The 19,697-nt window shown below is 46.5% G+C and overlaps 7 non-coding genes and 2 pseudogenes across 7 annotated transcripts; all 9 read left to right on the forward strand.

Moving 5' to 3' along the window:
• Nucleotides 1-1,455: 1,455 nt before the first annotated feature.
• Nucleotides 1,456-1,646, forward strand: LOC130306205 (U2 spliceosomal RNA). Its single transcript, XR_008855591.1, has one exon. It is a non-coding gene; the product is annotated as a U2 spliceosomal RNA (small nuclear RNA).
• Nucleotides 1,647-3,731: 2,085 nt separating this feature from the next.
• Nucleotides 3,732-3,922, forward strand: LOC130306206 (U2 spliceosomal RNA). The gene has a single exon (XR_008855592.1). It is a non-coding gene; the product is annotated as a U2 spliceosomal RNA (small nuclear RNA).
• A 2,084-nt stretch (nucleotides 3,923-6,006) lies between these two features.
• Nucleotides 6,007-6,197, forward strand: LOC130306220 (U2 spliceosomal RNA). Its single transcript, XR_008855606.1, has one exon. It is a non-coding gene; the product is annotated as a U2 spliceosomal RNA (small nuclear RNA).
• A 2,098-nt stretch (nucleotides 6,198-8,295) lies between these two features.
• On the forward strand, nucleotides 8,296-8,473 carry LOC130306232 (U2 spliceosomal RNA; annotated as a pseudogene).
• Nucleotides 8,474-9,664: 1,191 nt separating this feature from the next.
• Nucleotides 9,665-9,837, forward strand: LOC130306222 (U2 spliceosomal RNA; annotated as a pseudogene).
• A 2,103-nt stretch (nucleotides 9,838-11,940) lies between these two features.
• Nucleotides 11,941-12,131, forward strand: LOC130306208 (U2 spliceosomal RNA). Its single transcript, XR_008855594.1, has one exon. It is a non-coding gene; the product is annotated as a U2 spliceosomal RNA (small nuclear RNA).
• A 2,087-nt stretch (nucleotides 12,132-14,218) lies between these two features.
• LOC130306209 (U2 spliceosomal RNA) lies at nucleotides 14,219-14,409 on the forward strand. The gene has a single exon (XR_008855596.1). It is a non-coding gene; the product is annotated as a U2 spliceosomal RNA (small nuclear RNA).
• Nucleotides 14,410-16,493: 2,084 nt separating this feature from the next.
• Nucleotides 16,494-16,684, forward strand: LOC130306210 (U2 spliceosomal RNA). The gene has a single exon (XR_008855597.1). It is a non-coding gene; the product is annotated as a U2 spliceosomal RNA (small nuclear RNA).
• A 2,096-nt stretch (nucleotides 16,685-18,780) lies between these two features.
• Nucleotides 18,781-18,971, forward strand: LOC130306211 (U2 spliceosomal RNA). Its single transcript, XR_008855598.1, has one exon. It is a non-coding gene; the product is annotated as a U2 spliceosomal RNA (small nuclear RNA).
• The last annotated feature ends 726 nt before the right edge of the window (nucleotides 18,972-19,697 follow it).

The raw sequence follows: 19,697 nt of genomic DNA on the forward strand, positions 1-19,697 counted from the left end.
GAGGGTTAGGCTATGCTATTGTGCACCTACCTGATGCATCAGAAGGTGCGAGGCCCTTGCTAAATTCTGTGCACAGACTTTGAGATCTATACTTTAGACTGTATCTAAACCTGCTCCAACATGGACTGACATTCTGGCCTACTTTCAGCCGATGCGACTTGTCTGTCGCTGAACAGTCGCTTTTTATGTATTCAGCACCTATGTATAATGTTGTAAAAATGCTCTAGAAGCTAAAGTCGCAGAAATGTCACACATATTTGGCCTGCAACTTTCTGTGCGACAAATTCAGACAGGAAAAATCAGTATAAATCCTTAGAAAATTATCCCCCAGTGTCTCCATCTGCTGGCGGTATTGAATAAGCATTGCTGCACTGATGGGGTATGCATTAGACGAAAAAAAAGAAGAAAAAGAAGAATAATACGCCCAGAAAAGAGGCGAAAAGGAGAAAAACGTAAAAAAACGTGAAAAAAAAGTAAGAGGAAGAGAAGGGAAAAAAAGGTGGAAATGGGTTTAAAAGTGATTTCGGCGGAGAAATATATATATATATATATATATATATATATATATATATATATATATATACGCGCACACACACACATATATATAAACGTATTCTCCGTTGAGATATTGCAGCCGCTGCTGTGTCCAGGCCCAGGAGCCTTAGCACTGTGCTGTGATGTCACTCAATACCACTGACATCACTAGGTGTAAACAACATCTCTCCTTTGCTGTGTATGTGACTATGGAGCTGTTTGGTGATGTCGTCTATTATGGCCTTCATAGAAGCAACAGGAGATTGTTGCATCCATCTAGAACCCTCAGAACTACAGTGCTATGATGTCACTCACTTCCACAGGCCTTGCAGACTGTAAACAACAACAACCCAGCTTTGTTGTGTATGTAACCATAGGGATTTGTGATGTCACCTAGAACCTTCACAGCAGCGACAGCTTTATGAGGAGCATCAGCACTGCTCTGCCTGAGCAGAACCATCACCGCCATAGGTTGTCAAATAACCCGGGTTTAACCCACACAGGTAAGTCCAATGGGGTGCAGGCATGTCCTCTATGCTTACAGCTTCCCGTGGGTGTTGGTTTGATACCGTTTGGGACAGCCAAGGAGGCATCTGCAGGCAACAAAGGTAGGTGTGTGCTTGTGTGTGTGTTTCCTATGCAGATCCTAAGCCCGGTGTCACATGCAAGTAGGAGGAGTAAGAAGGGTTCCTGGCAAATCCGGGTTATGGATTGCATTTAAAAAGGCCCCGTGGGAGTGCAATGGGCCCCTGTCTTGCTGCTTAGCAATAATGGTATGGGTTTAGGTTCTGCTGTGTGTACTGGTGGTTGACTGCCCCCCAGCCCAGAGTGTGCATGGAAAATTGTCTGGCAGCCTCCCTGACAGCAAGCAGTGATAGTGCCCATGAAGGGCACCTTGTTGGGCCCGCCCCTTTCACGGTTATCGCTTCTCGGCCTTTTGGCTAAGATCAAGTGTAGTATCTGTTCTTATCAGTTTAATATCTGATACGTCCCCTATCTGGGGACCATATATTAAATGGATTTTTGAGAACGGGGGCCGATTTCGAAGCTTGCTTCCGTCGCCCTATGCATTGACCCGATATGGCAGTATCTTCGGGTACAGTGCACCACCCCCTTACAGGGTTAAAAAGAAAGATTCCTACTTTCATTGCTACCTGCTTGCTGGCTAGCCAGCTAGCCAGCCCTGTGGGCCTTGCTGCTGCTGCAGCCAAAAAACAAAAGGTGGTGCTGCTGCTGCTTCTGCTGCTTCTGCTTCTGCTTGTGTCTGGCCGCTGTTGGAGCGTCCAGGCACAGGACTTCTGCTGCTGCTGACTAAATGGCCTCCTTAATTGGATCATTTGAGTAGCCAGCACACCTGTGCAGGTAGGGCATGACATGATAGGCAGCTGCCTTGATAGCGGGTGGGTGCTGAATGTTCCTAATTGACAAAATAAGATTAATGCTTATGAAGAAATATAAAATCTCATCCCTTCCCCAATATCGCGCCACACCCCTACCCCTTAATTCCCTGGTTGAACTTGATGGACATATGTCTTTTTTCGACCGTACTAACTATGTAACTATGTAACATAACATGGGGGGGGGGGGGGTCTCCTGGCTGTTCACACAGGTGTGTCATTGCTGTACATTGACCATGCATTGCTTCTGTGGTATTGCAAAGGCAAAGACAAATGCTTCCAGCCATCCATTGCACTAATGGATTGGTCATCAGCTGGCTGTCTATGTCCCGCATCAATATAGACCAAAGTACAGAGGGTTAGGCTATGCTATTGTGCACCTACCTGATGCATCAGAAGGTGCGAGGCCCTTGCTAAATTCTGTGCACAGACTTTGAGATCTATACTTTAGACTGTATCTAAACCTGCTCCAACATGGACTGACATTCTGGCCTACTTTCAGCCGATGCGACTTGTCTGTCGCTGAACAGTCGCTTTTTATGTATTCAGCACCTATGTATAATGTTGTAAAAATGCTCTAGAAGCTAAAGTCGCAGAAATGTCACACATATTTGGCCTGCAACTTTCTGTGCGACAAATTCAGACAGGAAAAATCAGTATAAATCCTTAGAAAATTATCCCCCAGTGTCTCCATCTGCTGGCGGTATTGAATAAGCATTGCTGCACTGATGGGGTATGCATTAGACGAAAAAAAAGAAGAAAAAGAAGAATAATACGCCCAGAAAAGAGGCGAAAAGGAGAAAAACGTAAAAAAACGTGAAAAAAAAGTAAGAGGAAGAGAAGGGAAAAAAAGGTGGAAATGGGTTTAAAAGTGATTTCGGCGGAGAAATATATATATATATATATATATATATATATATATATATACGCGCACACACACACATATATATAAACGTATTCTCCGTTGAGATATTGCAGCCGCTGCTGTGTCCAGGCCCAGGAGCCTTAGCACAGTGCTGTGATGTCACTCAATACCACTGACATCACTAGGTGTAAACAACATCTCTCCTTTGCTGTGTATGTGACTATGGAGCTGTTTGGTGATGTCGTCTATTATGGCCTTCATAGAAGCAACAGGAGATTGTTGCATCCATCTAGAACCCTCAGAACTACAGTGCTATGATGTCACTCACTTCCACAGGCCTTGCAGAGTGTAAACAACAACAACCCAGCTTTGTTGTGTATGTAACCATAGGGATTTGTGATGTCACCTAGAACCTTCACAGCAGCGACAGCTTTATGAGGAGCATCAGCACTGCTCTGCCTGAGCAGAACCATCACCGCCATAGGTTGTCAAATAACCCGGGTTTAACCCACACAGGTAAGTCCAATGGGGTGCAGGCATGTCCTCTATGCTTACAGCTTCCCGTGGGTGTTGGTTTGATACCGTTTGGGGACAGCCAAGGAGGCATCTGCAGGCAACAAAGGTAGGTGTGTGCTTGTGTGTGTGTTTCCTATGCAGATCCTAAGCCCAGTGTCACATGCAAGTAGGAGGAGTAAGAAGGGTTCCTGGCAAATCCGGGTTATGGATTGCATTTAAAAAGGCCCCGTGGGAGTGCAATGGGCCCCTGTCTTGCTGCTTAGCAATAATGGTATGGGTTTAGGTTCTGCTGTGTGTACTGGTGGTTGACTGCCCCCCAGCCCAGAGTGTGCATGGAAAATTGTCTGGCAGCCTCCCTGACAGCAAGCAGTGATAGTGCCCATGAAGGGCACCTTGTTGGGCCCGCCCCTTTCACGGTTATCGCTTCTCGGCCTTTTGGCTAAGATCAAGTGTAGTATCTGTTCTTATCAGTTTAATATCTGATACGTCCCCTATCTGGGGACCATATATTAAATGGATTTTTGAGAACGGGGGCCGATTTCGAAGCTTGCTTCCGTCGCCCTATGCATTGACCCGATATGGCAGTATCTTCGGGTACAGTGCACCACCCCCTTACAGGGTTAAAAAGAAAGATTCCTACTTTCATTGCTACCTGCTTGCTGGCTAGCCAGCTAGCCAGCCCTGTGGGCCTTGCTGCTGCTGCAGCCAAAAAACAAAAGGTGGTGCTGCTGCTGCTTCTGCTGCTTCTGCTTCTGCTTGTGTCTGGCCGCTGTTGGAGCGTCCAGGCACAGGACTTCTGCTGCTGCTGACTAAATGGCCTCCTTAATTGGATCATTTGAGTAGCCAGCACACCTGTGCAGGTAGGGCATGACATGATAGGCAGCTGCCTTGATAGCGGGTGGGTGCTGAATGTTCCTAATTGACAAAATAAGATTAATGCTTATGAAGAAATATAAAATCTCATCCCTTCCCCAATATCGCGCCACACCCCTACCCCTTAATTCCCTGGTTGAACTTGATGGACATATGTCTTTTTTCGACCGTACTAACTATGTAACTATGTAACATAACATGGGGGGGGGGGGGGGGGTCTCCTGGCTGTTCACACAGGTGTGTCATTGCTGTACATTGACCATGCATTGCTTCTGTGGTATTGCAAAGGCAAAGACAAATGCTTCCAGCCATCCATTGCACTAATGGATTGGTCATCAGCTGGCTGTCTATGTCCCGCATCAATATAGACCAAAGTACAGAGGGTTAGGCTATGCTATTGTGCACCTACCTGATGCATCAGAAGGTGCGAGGCCCTTGCTAAATTCTGTGCACAGACTTTGAGATCTATACTTTAGACTGTATCTAAACCTGCTCCAACATGGACTGACATTCTGGCCTACTTTCAGCCGATGCGACTTGTCTGTCACTGAACAGTCGCTTTTTATGTATTCAGCACCTATGTATAATGTTGTAAAAATGCTCTAGAAGCTAAAGTCGCAGAAATGTCACACATATTTGGCCTGCAACTTTCTGTGCGACAAATTCAGACAGGAAAAATCAGTATAAATCCTTAGAAAATTATCCCCCAGTGTCTCCATCTGCTGGCGGTATTGAATAAGCATTGCTGCACTGATGGGGTATGCATTAGACGAAAAAAAAGAAGAAAAAGAAGAATAATACGCCCAGAAAAGAGGCGAAAAGGAGAAAAACGTAAAAAAACGTGAAAAAAAAGTAAGAGGAAGAGAAGGGAAAAAAAGGTGGAAATGGGTTTAAAAGTGATTTCGGCGGAGAAATATATATATATATATATATATATATATATATATACGCGCACACACACACATATATATAAACGTATTCTCCGTTGAGATATTGCAGCCGCTGCTGTGTCCAGGCCCAGGAGCCTTAGCACTGTGCTGTGATGTCACTCAATACCACTGACATCACTAGGTGTAAACAACATCTCTCCTTTGCTGTGTATGTGACTATGGAGCTGTTTGGTGATGTCGTCTATTATGGCCTTCATAGAAGCAACAGGAGATTGTTGCATCCATCTAGAACCCTCAGAACTACAGTGCTATGATGTCACTCACTTCCACAGGCCTTGCAGAGTGTAAACAACAACAACCCAGCTTTGTTGTGTATGTAACCATAGGGATTTGTGATGTCACCTAGAACCTTCACAGCAGCGACAGCTTTATGAGGAGCATCAGCACTGCTCTGCCTGAGCAGAACCATCACCGCCATAGGTTGTCAAATAACCCGGGTTTAACCCACACAGGTAAGTCCAATGGGGTGCAGGCATGTCCTCTATGCTTACAGCTTCCCGTGGGTGTTGGTTTGATACCGTTTGGGGACAGCCAAGGAGGCATCTGCAGGCAACAAAGGTAGGTGTGTGCTTGTGTGTGTGTTTCCTATGCAGATCCTAAGCCCAGTGTCACATGCAAGTAGGAGGAGTAAGAAGGGTTCCTGGCAAATCCGGGTTATGGATTGCATTTAAAAAGGCCCCGTGGGAGTGCAATGGGCCCCTGTCTTGCTGCTTAGCAATAATGGTATGGGTTTAGGTTCTGCTGTGTGTACTGGTGGTTGACTGCCCCCCAGCCCAGAGTGTGCATGGAAAATTGTCTGGCAGCCTCCCTGACAGCAAGCAGTGATAGTGCCCATGAAGGGCACCTTGTTGGGCCCGCCCCTTTCACGGTTATCGCTTCTCGGCCTTTTGGCTAAGATGAAGTGTAGTATCTGTTCTTATCAGTTTAATATCTGATACGTCCCCTATCTGGGGACCATATATTAAATGGATTTTTGAGAACGGGGGCCGATTTCGAAGCTTGCTTCCGTCGCCCTATGCATTGACCCGATATGGCAGTATCTTCGGGTACAGTGCACCACCCCCTTACAGGGTTAAAAAGAAAGATTCCTACTTTCATTGCTACCTGCTTGCTGGCTAGCCAGCTAGCCAGCCCTGTGGGCCTTGCTGCTGCTGCAGCCAAAAAACAAAAGGTGGTGCTGCTGCTGCTTCTGCTGCTTCTGCTTCTGCTTGTGTCTGGCCGCTGTTGGAGCGTCCAGGCACAGGACTTCTGCTGCTGCTGACTAAATGGCCTCCTTAATTGGATCATTTGAGTAGCCAGCACACCTGTGCAGGTAGGGCATGACATGATAGGCAGCTGCCTTGATAGCGGGTGGGTGCTGAATGTTCCTAATTGACAAAATAAGATTAATGCTTATGAAGAAATATAAAATCTCATCCCTTCCCCAATATCGCGCCACACCCCTACCCCTTAATTCCCTGGTTGAACTTGATGGACATATGTCTTTTTTCGACCGTACTAACTATGTAACTATGTAACATAACATGGGGGGGGGGGGGGTGTCTCCTGGCTGTTCACACAGGTGTGTCATTGCTGTACATTGACCATGCATTGCTTCTGTGGTATTGCAAAGGCAAAGACAAATGCTTCCAGCCATCCATTGCACTAATGGATTGGTCATCAGCTGGCTGTCTATGTCCCGCATCAATATAGACCAAAGTACAGAGGGTTAGGCTATGCTATTGTGCACCTACCTGATGCATCAGAAGGTGCGAGGCCCTTGCTAAATTCTGTGCACAGACTTTGAGATCTATACTTTAGACTGTATCTAAACCTGCTCCAACATGGACTGACATTCTGGCCTACTTTCAGCCGATGCGACTTGTCTGTCGCTGAACAGTCGCTTTTTATGTATTCAGCACCTATGTATAATGTTGTAAAAATGCTCTAGAAGCTAAAGTCGCAGAAATGTCACACATATTTGGCCTGCAACTTTCTGTGCGACAAATTCAGACAGGAAAAATCAGTATAAATCCTTAGAAAATTATCCCCCAGTGTCTCCATCTGCTGGCGGTATTGAATAAGCATTGCTGCACTGATGGGGTATGCATTAGACGAAAAGAAATAAGAAAAAGAAGAATAATACGCCCAGAAAAGAGGCGAAAAGGAGAAAAACGTAAAAAAACGTGAAAAAAAAGTAAGAGGAAGAGAAGGGAAAAAAAGGTGGAAATGGGTTTAAAAGTGATTTCGGCGGAGAATATATATATATATATATATATATATATATATATATATATATATATATATACGCGCACACACACACATATATATAAACGTATTCTCCGTTGAGATATTGCAGCCGCTGCTGTGTCCAGGCCCAGGAGCCTTAGCACTGTGCTGTGATGTCACTCAATACCACTGACATCACTAGGTGTAAACAACATCTCTCCTTTGCTGTGTATGTGACTATGGAGCTGTTTGGTGATGTCGTCTATTATGGCCTTCATAGAAGCAACAGGAGATTGTTGCATCCATCTAGAACCCTCAGAACTACAGTGCTATGATGTCACTCACTTCCACAGGCCTTGCAGAGTGTAAACAACAACAACCCAGCTTTGTTGTGTATGTAACCATAGGGATTTGTGATGTCACCTAGAACCTTCACAGCAGCGACAGCTTTATGAGGAGCATCAGCACTGCTCTGCCTGAGCAGAACCATCACCGCCATAGGTTGTCAAATAACCCGGGTTTAACCCACACAGGTAAGTCCAATGGGGTGCAGGCATGTCCTCTATGCTTACAGCTTCCCGTGGGTGTTGGTTTGATACCGTTTGGGGACAGCCAAGGAGGCATCTGCAGGCAACAAAGGTAGGTGTGTGCTTGTGTGTGTGTTTCCTATGCAGATCCTAAGCCCAGTGTCACATGCAAGTAGGAGGAGTAAGAAGGGTTCCTGGCAAATCCGGGTTATGGATTGCATTTAAAAAGGCCCCGTGGGAGTGCAATGGGCCCCTGTCTTGCTGCTTAGCAATAATGGTATGGGTTTAGGTTCTGCTGTGTGTACTGGTGGTTGACTGCCCCCCAGCCCAGAGTGTGCATGGAAAATTGTCTGGCAGCCTCCCTGACAGCAAGCAGTGATAGTGCCCATGAAGGGCACCTTGTTGGGCCCGCCCCTTTCACGGTTATCGCTTCTCGGCCTTTTGGCTAAGATCAAGTGTAGTATCTGTTCTTATCAGTTTAAAAGCTCAGAAAGCTCACGATGGAAGGCAAGGCACTTGTCCTGCGGAGTGAAGTTTTGCCTGTGCTCCAATATACCGCACAGGCCTGGCCTCCCCATACCACCGTTTGCAAGGCCATCACCCGGACAGTGTTTGGCTTCGTCTGGGGCAAAATGGACAGAGTCAAGAGGACCGTGATGTACAAGGAACCCCGCAAGGGTGGGAAGGGAATACCCGACATCCCCGCTCTGCTGAGGGCCTCCTTTGCATGTGTCACGGTGCAGCGGACTCTTGTAGAAAAGACTGGCTCAGCGGGCAGGTCCATGTCTCGCTTGCTTCTCATGCCCCTCTGGAGACAGCTGGGCTGGGACAAGTGGGACAGCTCCATCCCTTACAACTGGAACACTCCCTGGTTCTATGGGGATGTTGTCCGGTTTGTGAGGGAGCACCAGCTGGAAGGACTGAAACCAGACCTATGGAAGCCAAAGACAATCCACAAGCTCATCCGAGCTAAGGACTCGACCGAGCTGGTTCCGGGACTCCCCGCAGCCACTGCAGAGACAGTTTGGAACAATGTGGCCTCAAAGCGGCTTACCAATGGACACAAGGACTTGTCGTGGATGGCCGTCATGGGAGGTCTCTCTCTCAGGTCATTCATGCATGCCCGCAACCTGTGCAAGACCCGGTACTGCCCCCGTTGCCCCTACGTGGAGGAAACATCTTTCCACGTGTTTTGGCAGTGCCCCTTTGCACAGGGTCTGTTGGACGCCCTAGAACAGGAACTCAGAGACTCAGTGCCCAGGAGCTGCCTATCGTACCATTCGGTGCTTTACGGCCTGTTCCCTGGGACCCACGACGTGGAGGCCATCCAGGAGGCCTGGCGCCTTATGAACTGTTTTAAGGACGCAGTGTGGCTTGCCAGGAACCGCCTCGTGATCAACAGGGAAAACATGTCCGTCCGGGACTGCCGCAGGTTCATCAAGAACCTGCTTAGAGACTATTCCATCTTGGACAGCTCGGCCGTTGATGAGGAAGAAGAGGAGTGAAGACCCCTCTCCTTCTCCCATGTCTCCCTGAAGATACAGCCCAACAGTTTGGCCCTGTGATCCGCCCCCTCCCTACCCCCACATAGTCGCCCACACCCCTACCCCGATCACAGATTGTATTATTTGGTTTTTGTTTGATCTCTTGTGCCTTTATATTGCAGGATTGAGCTGAATGTTAGAGTAGCATGGTGTGCGATGTATAGCTTAGGGAACCTTTGCTGTGTATTGTACTATCATGCTTTGTGTGACTGTAATTTATTGTACGACTTGTAATGACTGAACGGAAAATAAAGCTCTTTCAATCAAAAATCTGTTCTTATCAGTTTAATATCTGATACGTCCCCTATCTGGGGACCATATATTAAATGGATTTTTGAGAACGGGGGCCGATTTCGAAGCTTGCTTCCGTCGCCCTATGCATTGACCCGATATGGCAGTATCTTCGGGTACAGTGCACCACCCCCTTACAGGGTTAAAAAGAAAGATTCCTACTTTCATTGCTACCTGCTTGCTGGCTAGCCAGCTAGCCAGCCCTGTGGGCCTTGCTGCTGCTGCAGCCAAAAAACAAAAGGTGGTGCTGCTGCTGCTTCTGCTGCTTCTGCTTCTGCTTGTGTCTGGCCGCTGTTGGAGCGTCCAGGCACAGGACTTCTGCTGCTGCTGACTAAATGGCCTCCTTAATTGGATCATTTGAGTAGCCAGCACACCTGTGCAGGTAGGGCATGACATGATAGGCAGCTGCCTTGATAGCGGGTGGGTGCTGAATGTTCCTAATTGACAAAATAAGATTAATGCTTATGAAGAAATATAAAATCTCATCCCTTCCCCAATATCGCGCCACACCCCTACCCCTTAATTCCCTGGTTGAACTTGATGGACATATGTCTTTTTTCGACCGTACTAACTATGTAACTATGTAACATAACATGGGGGGGGGGGGGGGGGGTCTCCTGGCTGTTCACACAGGTGTGTCATTGCTGTACATTGACCATGCATTGCTTCTGTGGTATTGCAAAGGCAAAGACAAATGCTTCCAGCCATCCATTGCACTAATGGATTGGTCATCAGCTGGCTGTCTATGTCCCGCATCAATATAGACCAAAGTACAGAGGGTTAGGCTATGCTATTGTGCACCTACCTGATGCATCAGAAGGTGCGAGGCCCTTGCTAAATTCTGTGCACAGACTTTGAGATCTATACTTTAGACTGTATCTAAACCTGCTCCAACATGGACTGACATTCTGGCCTACTTTCAGCCGATGCGACTTGTCTGTCGCTGAACAGTCGCTTTTTATGTATTCAGCACCTATGTATAATGTTGTAAAAATGCTCTAGAAGCTAAAGTCGCAGAAATGTCACACATATTTGGCCTGCAACTTTCTGTGCGACAAATTCAGACAGGAAAAATCAGTATAAATCCTTAGAAAATTATCCCCCAGTGTCTCCATCTGCTGGCGGTATTGAATAAGCATTGCTGCACTGATGGGGTATGCATTAGACGAAAAAAAAGAAGAAAAAGAAGAATAATACGCCCAGAAAAGAGGCGAAAAGGAGAAAAACGTAAAAAAACGTGAAAAAAAAGTAAGAGGAAGAGAAGGGAGAAAAAGGTGGAAATGGGTTTAAAAGTGATTTCGGCGGAGAAATATATATATATATATATATATATATATATATATATATATATATATATATACACGCGCACACACACACATATATATAAACGTATTCTCCGTTGAGATATTGCAGCCGCTGCTGTGTCCAGGCCCAGGAGCCTTAGCACTGTGCTGTGATGTCACTCAATACCACTGACATCACTAGGTGTAAACAACATCTCTCCTTTGCTGTGTATGTGACTATGGAGCTGTTTGGTGATGTCGTCTATTATGGCCTTCATAGAAGCAACAGAAGATTGTTGCATCCATCTAGAACCCTCAGAACTACAGTGCTATGATGTCACTCACTTCCACAGGCCTTGCAGAGTGTAAACAACAACAACCCAGCTTTGTTGTGTATGTAACCATAGGGATTTGTGATGTCACCTAGAACCTTCACAGCAGCGACAGCTTTATGAGGAGCATCAGCACTGCTCTGCCTGAGCAGAACCATCACCGCCATAGGTTGTCAAATAACCCGGGTTTAACCCACACAGGTAAGTCCAATGGGGTGCAGGCATGTCCTCTATGCTTACAGCTTCCCGTGGGTGTTGGTTTGATACCGTTTGGGGACAGCCAAGGAGGCATCTGCAGGCAACAAAGGTAGGTGTGTGCTTGTGTGTGTGTTTCCTATGCAGATCCTAAGCCCAGTGTCACATGCAAGTAGGAGGAGTAAGAAGGGTTCCTGGCAAATCCGGGTTATGGATTGCATTTAAAAAGGCCCCGTGGGAGTGCAATGGGCCCCTGTCTTGCTGCTTAGCAATAATGGTATGGGTTTAGGTTCTGCTGTGTGTACTGGTGGTTGACTGCCCCCCAGCCCAGAGTGTGCATGGAAAATTGTCTGGCAGCCTCCCTGACAGCAAGCAGTGATAGTGCCCATGAAGGGCACCTTGTTGGGCCCGCCCCTTTCACGGTTATCGCTTCTCGGCCTTTTGGCTAAGATCAAGTGTAGTATCTGTTCTTATCAGTTTAATATCTGATACGTCCCCTATCTGGGGACCATATATTAAATGGATTTTTGAGAACGGGGGCCGATTTCGAAGCTTGCTTCCGTCGCCCTATGCATTGACCCGATATGGCAGTATCTTCGGGTACAGTGCACCACCCCCTTACAGGGTTAAAAAGAAAGATTCCTACTTTCATTGCTACCTGCTTGCTGGCTAGCCAGCTAGCCAGCCCTGTGGGCCTTGCTGCTGCTGCAGCCAAAAAACAAAAGGTGGTGCTGCTGCTGCTTCTGCTGCTTCTGCTTCTGCTTGTGTCTGGCCGCTGTTGGAGCGTCCAGGCACAGGACTTCTGCTGCTGCTGACTAAATGGCCTCCTTAATTGGATCATTTGAGTAGCCAGCACACCTGTGCAGGTAGGGCATGACATGATAGGCAGCTGCCTTGATAGCGGGTGGGTGCTGAATGTTCCTAATTGACAAAATAAGATTAATGCTTATGAAGAAATATAAAATCTCATCCCTTCCCCAATATCGCGCCACACCCCTACCCCTTAATTCCCTGGTTGAACTTGATGGACATATGTCTTTTTTCGACCGTACTAACTATGTAACTATGTAACATAACATGGGGGGGGTCTCCTGGCTGTTCACACAGGTGTGTCATTGCTGTACATTGACCATGCATTGCTTCTGTGGTATTGCAAAGGCAAAGACAAATGCTTCCAGCCATCCATTGCACTAATGGATTGGTCATCAGCTGGCTGACTATGTCCCGCATCAATATAGACCAAAGTACAGAGGGTTAGGCTATGCTATTGTGCACCTACCTGATGCATCAGAAGGTGCGAGGCCCTTGCTAAATTCTGTGCACAGACTTTGAGATCTATACTTTAGACTGTATCTAAACCTGCTCCAACATGGACTGACATTCTGGCCTACTTTCAGCCGATGCGACTTGTCTGTCGCTGAACAGTCGCTTTTTATGTATTCAGCACCTATGTATAATGTTGTAAAAATGCTCTAGAAGCTAAAGTCGCAGAAATGTCACACATATTTGGCCTGCAACTTTCTGTGCGACAAATTCAGACAGGAAAAATCAGTATAAATCCTTAGAAAATTATCCCCCAGTGTCTCCATCTGCTGGCGGTATTGAATAAGCATTGCTGCACTGATGGGGTATGCATTAGACGAAAAAAAAGAAGAAAAAGAAGAATAATACGCCCAGAAAAGAGGCGAAAAGGAGAAAAACGTAAAAAAACGTGAAAAAAAAGTAAGAGGAAGAGAAGGGAAAAAAAGGTGGAAATGGGTTTAAAAGTGATTTCGGCGGAGAAATATATATATATATATATATATATATATATATATATATATATATATACGCGCACACACACACATATATATAAACGTATTCTCCGTTGAGATATTGCAGCCGCTGCTGTGTCCAGGCCCAGGAGCCTTAGCACTGTGCTGTGATGTCACTCAATACCACTGACATCACTAGGTGTAAACAACATCTCTCCTTTGCTGTGTATGTGACTATGGAGCTGTTTGGTGATGTCGTCTATTATGGCCTTCATAGAAGCAACAGGAGATTGTTGCATCCATCTAGAACCCTCAGAACTACAGTGCTATGATGTCACTCACTTCCACAGGCCTTGCAGAGTGTAAACAACAACAACCCAGCTTTGTTGTGTATGTAACCATAGGGATTTGTGATGTCACCTAGAACCTTCACAGCAGCGACAGCTTTATGAGGAGCATCAGCACTGCTCTGCCTGAGCAGAACCATCACCGCCATAGGTTGTCAAATAACCCGGGTTTAACCCACACAGGTAAGTCCAATGGGGTGCAGGCATGTCCTCTATGCTTACAGCTTCCCGTGGGTGTTGGTTTGATACCGTTTGGGGACAGCCAAGGAGGCATCTGCAGGCAACAAAGGTAGGTGTGTGCTTGTGTGTGTGTTTCCTATGCAGATCCTAAGCCCAGTGTCACATGCAAGTAGGAGGAGTAAGAAGGGTTCCTGGCAAATCCGGGTTATGGATTGCATTTAAAAAGGCCCCGTGGGAGTGCAATGGGCCCCTGTCTTGCTGCTTAGCAATAATGGTATGGGTTTAGGTTCTGCTGTGTGTACTGGTGGTTGACTGCCCCCCAGCCCAGAGTGTGCATGGAAAATTGTCTGGCAGCCTCCCTGACAGCAAGCAGTGATAGTGCCCATGAAGGGCACCTTGTTGGGCCCGCCCCTTTCACGGTTATCGCTTCTCGGCCTTTTGGCTAAGATCAAGTGTAGTATCTGTTCTTATCAGTTTAATATCTGATACGTCCCCTATCTGGGGACCATATATTAAATGGATTTTTGAGAACGGGGGCCGATTTCGAAGCTTGCTTCCGTCGCCCTATGCATTGACCCGATATGGCAGTATCTTCGGGTACAGTGCACCACCCCCTTACAGGGTTAAAAAGAAAGATTCCTACTTTCATTGCTACCTGCTTGCTGGCTAGCCAGCTAGCCAGCCCTGTGGGCCTTGCTGCTGCTGCAGCCAAAAAACAAAAGGTGGTGCTGCTGCTGCTTCTGCTGCTTCTGCTTCTGCTTGTGTCTGGCCGCTGTTGGAGCGTCCAGGCACAGGACTTCTGCTGCTGCTGACTAAATGGCCTCCTTAATTGGATCATTTGAGTAGCCAGCACACCTGTGCAGGTAGGGCATGACATGATAGGCAGCTGCCTTGATAGCGGGTGGGTGCTGAATGTTCCTAATTGACAAAATAAGATTAATGCTTATGAAGAAATATAAAATCTCATCCCTTCCCCAATATCGCGCCACACCCCTACCCCTTAATTCCCTGGTTGAACTTGATGGACATATGTCTTTTTTCGACCGTACTAACTATGTAACTATGTAACATAACATGGGGGGGGGGGGGGGGTCTCCTGGCTGTTCACACAGGTGTGTCATTGCTGTACATTGACCATGCATTGCTTCTGTGGTATTGCAAAGGCAAAGACAAATGCTTCCAGCCATCCATTGCACTAATGGATTGGTCATCAGCTGGCTGTCTATGTCCCGCATCAATATAGACCAAAGTACAGAGGGTTAGGCTATGCTATTGTGCACCTACCTGATGCATCAGAAGGTGCGAGGCCCTTGCTAAATTCTGTGCACAGACTTTGAGATCTATACTTTAGACTGTATCTAAACCTGCTCCAACATGGACTGACATTCTGGCCTACTTTCAGCCGATGCGACTTGTCTGTCGCTGAACAGTCGCTTTTTATGTATTCAGCACCTATGTATAATGTTGTAAAAATGCTCTAGAAGCTAAAGTCGCAGAAATGTCACACATATTTGGCCTGCAACTTTCTGTGCGACAAATTCAGACAGGAAAAATCAGTATAAATCCTTAGAAAATTATCCCCCAGTGTCTCCATCTGCTGGCGGTATTGAATAAGCATTGCTGCACTGATGGGGTATGCATTAGACGAAAAAAAAGAAGAAAAAGAAGAATAATACGCCCAGAAAAGAGGCGAAAAGGAGAAAAACGTAAAAAAACGTGAAAAAAAAGTAAGAGGAAGAGAAGGGAAAAAAAGGTGGAAATGGGTTTAAAAGTGATTTCGGCGGAGATATATATATATATATATATATATATATATATATATATATATACGCGCACACACACACATATATATAAACGTATTCTCCGTTGAGATATTGCAGCCGCTGCTGTGTCCAGGCCCAGGAGCCTTAGCACTGTGCTGTGATGTCACTCAATACCACTGACATCACTAGGTGTAAACAACATCTCTCCTTTGCTGTGTATGTGACTATGGAGCTGTTTGGTGATGTCGTCTATTATGGCCTTCATAGAAGCAACAGGAGATTGTTGCATCCATCTAGAACCCTCAGAACTACAGTGCTATGATGTCACTCACTTCCACAGGCCTTGCAGAGTGTAAACAACAACAACCCAGCTTTGTTGTGTATGTAACCATAGGGATTTGTGATGTCACCTAGAACCTTCACAGCAGCGACAGCTTTATGAGGAGCATCAGCACTGCTCTGCCTGAGCAGAACCATCACCGCCATAGGTTGTCAAATAACCCGGGTTTAACCCACACAGGTAAGTCCAATGGGGTGCAGGCATGTCCTCTATGCTTACAGCTTCCCGTGGGTGTTGGTTTGATACCGTTTGGGGACAGCCAAGGAGGCATCTGCAGGCAACAAAGGTAGGTGTGTGCTTGTGTGTGTGTTTCCTATGCAGATCCTAAGCCCAGTGTCACATGCAAGTAGGAGGAGTAAGAAGGGTTCCTGGCAAATCCGGGTTATGGATTGCATTTAAAAAGGCCCCGTGGGAGTGCAATGGGCCCCTGTCTTGCTGCTTAGCAATAATGGTATGGGTTTAGGTTCTGCTGTGTGTACTGGTGGTTGACTGCCCCCCAGCCCAGAGTGTGCATGGAAAATTGTCTGGCAGCCTCCCTGACAGCAAGCAGTGATAGTGCCCATGAAGGGCACCTTGTTGGGCCCTTTCACGGTTATCGCTTCTCGGCCTTTTGGCTAAGATCAAGTGTAGTATCTGTTCTTATCAGTTTAATATCTGATACGTCCCCTATCTGGGGACCATATATTAAATGGATTTTTGAGAACGGGGGCCGATTTCGAAGCTTGCTTCCGTCGCCCTATGCATTGACCCGATATGGCAGTATCTTCGGGTACAGTGCACCACCCCCTTACAGGGTTAAAAAGAAAGATTCCTACTTTCATTGCTACCTGCTTGCTGGCTAGCCAGCTAGCCAGCCCTGTGGGCCTTGCTGCTGCTGCAGCCAAAAAACAAAAGGTGGTGCTGCTGCTGCTTCTGCTGCTTCTGCTTCTGCTTGTGTCTGGCCGCTGTTGGAGCGTCCAGGCACAGGACTTCTGCTGCTGCTGACTAAATGGCCTCCTTAATTGGATCATTTGAGTAGCCAGCACACCTGTGCAGGTAGGGCATGACATGATAGGCAGCTGCCTTGATAGCGGGTGGGTGCTGAATGTTCCTAATTGACAAAATAAGATTAATGCTTATGAAGAAATATAAAATCTCATCCCTTCCCCAATATCGCGCCACACCCCTACCCCTTAATTCCCTGGTTGAACTTGATGGACATATGTCTTTTTTCGACCGTACTAACTATGTAACTATGTAACATAACATGGGGGGGGGGGGGGGGGTCTCCTGGCTGTTCACACAGGTGTTTCATTGCTGTACATTGACCATGCATTGCTTCTGTGGTATTGCAAAGGCAAAGACAAATGCTTCCAGCCATCCATTGCACTAATGGATTGGTCATCAGCTGGCTGTCTATGTCCCGCATCAATATAGACCAAAGTACAGAGGGTTAGGCTATGCTATTGTGCACCTACCTGATGCATCAGAAGGTGCGAGGCCCTTGCTAAATTCTGTGCACAGACTTTGAGATCTATACTTTAGACTGTATCTAAACCTGCTCCAACATGGACTGACATTCTGGCCTACTTTCAGCCGATGCGACTTGTCTGTCGCTGAACAGTCGCTTTTTATGTATTCAGCACCTATGTATAATGTTGTAAAAATGCTCTAGAAGCTAAAGTCGCAGAAATGTCACACATATTTGGCCTGCAACTTTCTGTGCGACAAATTCAGACAGGAAAAATCAGTATAAATCCTTAGAAAATTATCCCCCAGTGTCTCCATCTGCTGGCGGTATTGAATAAGCATTGCTGCACTGATGGGGTATGCATTAGACGAAAAAAAAGAAGAAAAAGAAGAATAATACGCCCAGAAAAGAGGCGAAAAGGAGAAAAACGTAAAAAAACGTGAAAAAAAAGTAAGAGGAAGAGAAGGGAAAAAAAGGTGGAAATGGGTTTAAAAGTGATTTCGGCGGAGAAATATATATATATATATATATATATATATATATATATATATATATATACGCGCACACACACACATATATATAAACGTATTCTCCGTTGAGATATTGCAGCCGCTGCTGTGTCCAGGCCCAGGAGCCTTAGCACTGTGCTGTGATGTCACTCAATACCACTGACATCACTAGGTGTAAACAACATCTCTCCTTTGCTGTGTATGTGACTATGGAGCTGTTTGGTGATGTCGTCTATTATGGCCTTCATAGAAGCAACAGGAGATTGTTGCATCCATCTAGAACCCTCAGAACTACAGTGCTATGATGTCACTCACTTCCACAGGCCTTGCAGAGTGTAAACAACAACAACCCAGCTTTGTTGTGTATGTAACCATAGGGATTTGTGATGTCACCTAGAACCTTCACAGCAGCGACAGCTTTATGAGGAGCATCAGCACTGCTCTGCCTGAGCAGAACCATCACCGCCATAGGTTGTCAAATAACCCGGGTTTAACCCACACAGGTAAGTCCAATGGGGTGCAGGCATGTCCTCTATGCTTACAGCTTCCCGTGGGTGTTGGTTTGATACCGTTTGGGGACAGCCAAGGAGGCATCTGCAGGCAACAAAGGTAGGTGTGTGCTTGTGTGTGTGTTTCCTATGCAGATCCTAAGCCCAGTGTCACATGCAAGTAGGAGGAGTAAGAAGGGTTCCTGGCAAATCCGGGTTATGGATTGCATTTAAAAAGGCCCCGTGGGAGTGCAATGGGCCCCTGTCTTGCTGCTTAGCAATAATGGTATGGGTTTAGGTTCTGCTGTGTGTACTGGTGGTTGACTGCCCCCCAGCCCAGAGTGTGCATGGAAAATTGTCTGGCAGCCTCCCTGACAGCAAGCAGTGATAGTGCCCATGAAGGGCACCTTGTTGGGCCCGCCCCTTTCACGGTTATCGCTTCTCGGCCTTTTGGCTAAGATCAAGTGTAGTATCTGTTCTTATCAGTTTAATATCTGATACGTCCCCTATCTGGGGACCATATATTAAATGGATTTTTGAGAACGGGGGCCGATTTCGAAGCTTGCTTCCGTCGCCCTATGCATTGACCCGATATGGCAGTATCTTCGGGTACAGTGCACCACCCCCTTACAGGGTTAAAAAGAAAGATTCCTACTTTCATTGCTACCTGCTTGCTGGCTAGCCAGCTAGCCAGCCCTGTGGGCCTTGCTGCTGCTGCAGCCAAAAAACAAAAGGTGCTGCTGCTGCTGCTTCTGCTGCTTCTGCTTCTGCTTGTGTCTGGCCGCTGTTGGAGCGTCCAGGCACAGGACTTCTGCTGCTGCTGACTAAATGGCCTCCTTAATTGGATCATTTGAGTAGCCAGCACACCTGTGCAGGTAGGGCATGACATGATAGGCAGCTGCCTTGATAGCGGGTGGGTGCTGAATGTTCCTAATTGACAAAATAAGATTAATGCTTATGAAGAAATATAAAATCTCATCCCTTCCCCAATATCGCGCCACACCCCTACCCCTTAATTCCCTGGTTGAACTTGATGGACATATGTCTTTTTTCGACCGTACTAACTATGTAACTATGTAACATAACATGGGGGGGGTCTCCTGGCTGTTCACACAGGTGTGTCATTGCTGTACATTGACCATGCATTGCTTCTGTGGTATTGCAAAGGCAAAGACAAATGCTTCCAGCCATCCATTGCACTAATGGATTGGTCATCAGCTGGCTGACTATGTCCCGCATCAATATAGACCAAAGTACAGAGGGTTAGGCTATGCTATTGTGCACCTACCTGATGCATCAGAAGGTGCGAGGCCCTTGCTAAATTCTGTGCACAGACTTTGAGATCTATACT

The sequence above is a fragment of the Hyla sarda genome, unplaced genomic scaffold (assembly GCF_029499605.1).
Source record: "Hyla sarda isolate aHylSar1 unplaced genomic scaffold, aHylSar1.hap1 scaffold_1359, whole genome shotgun sequence".
Lineage (NCBI taxonomy): Eukaryota > Metazoa > Chordata > Amphibia > Anura > Hylidae > Hyla > Hyla sarda.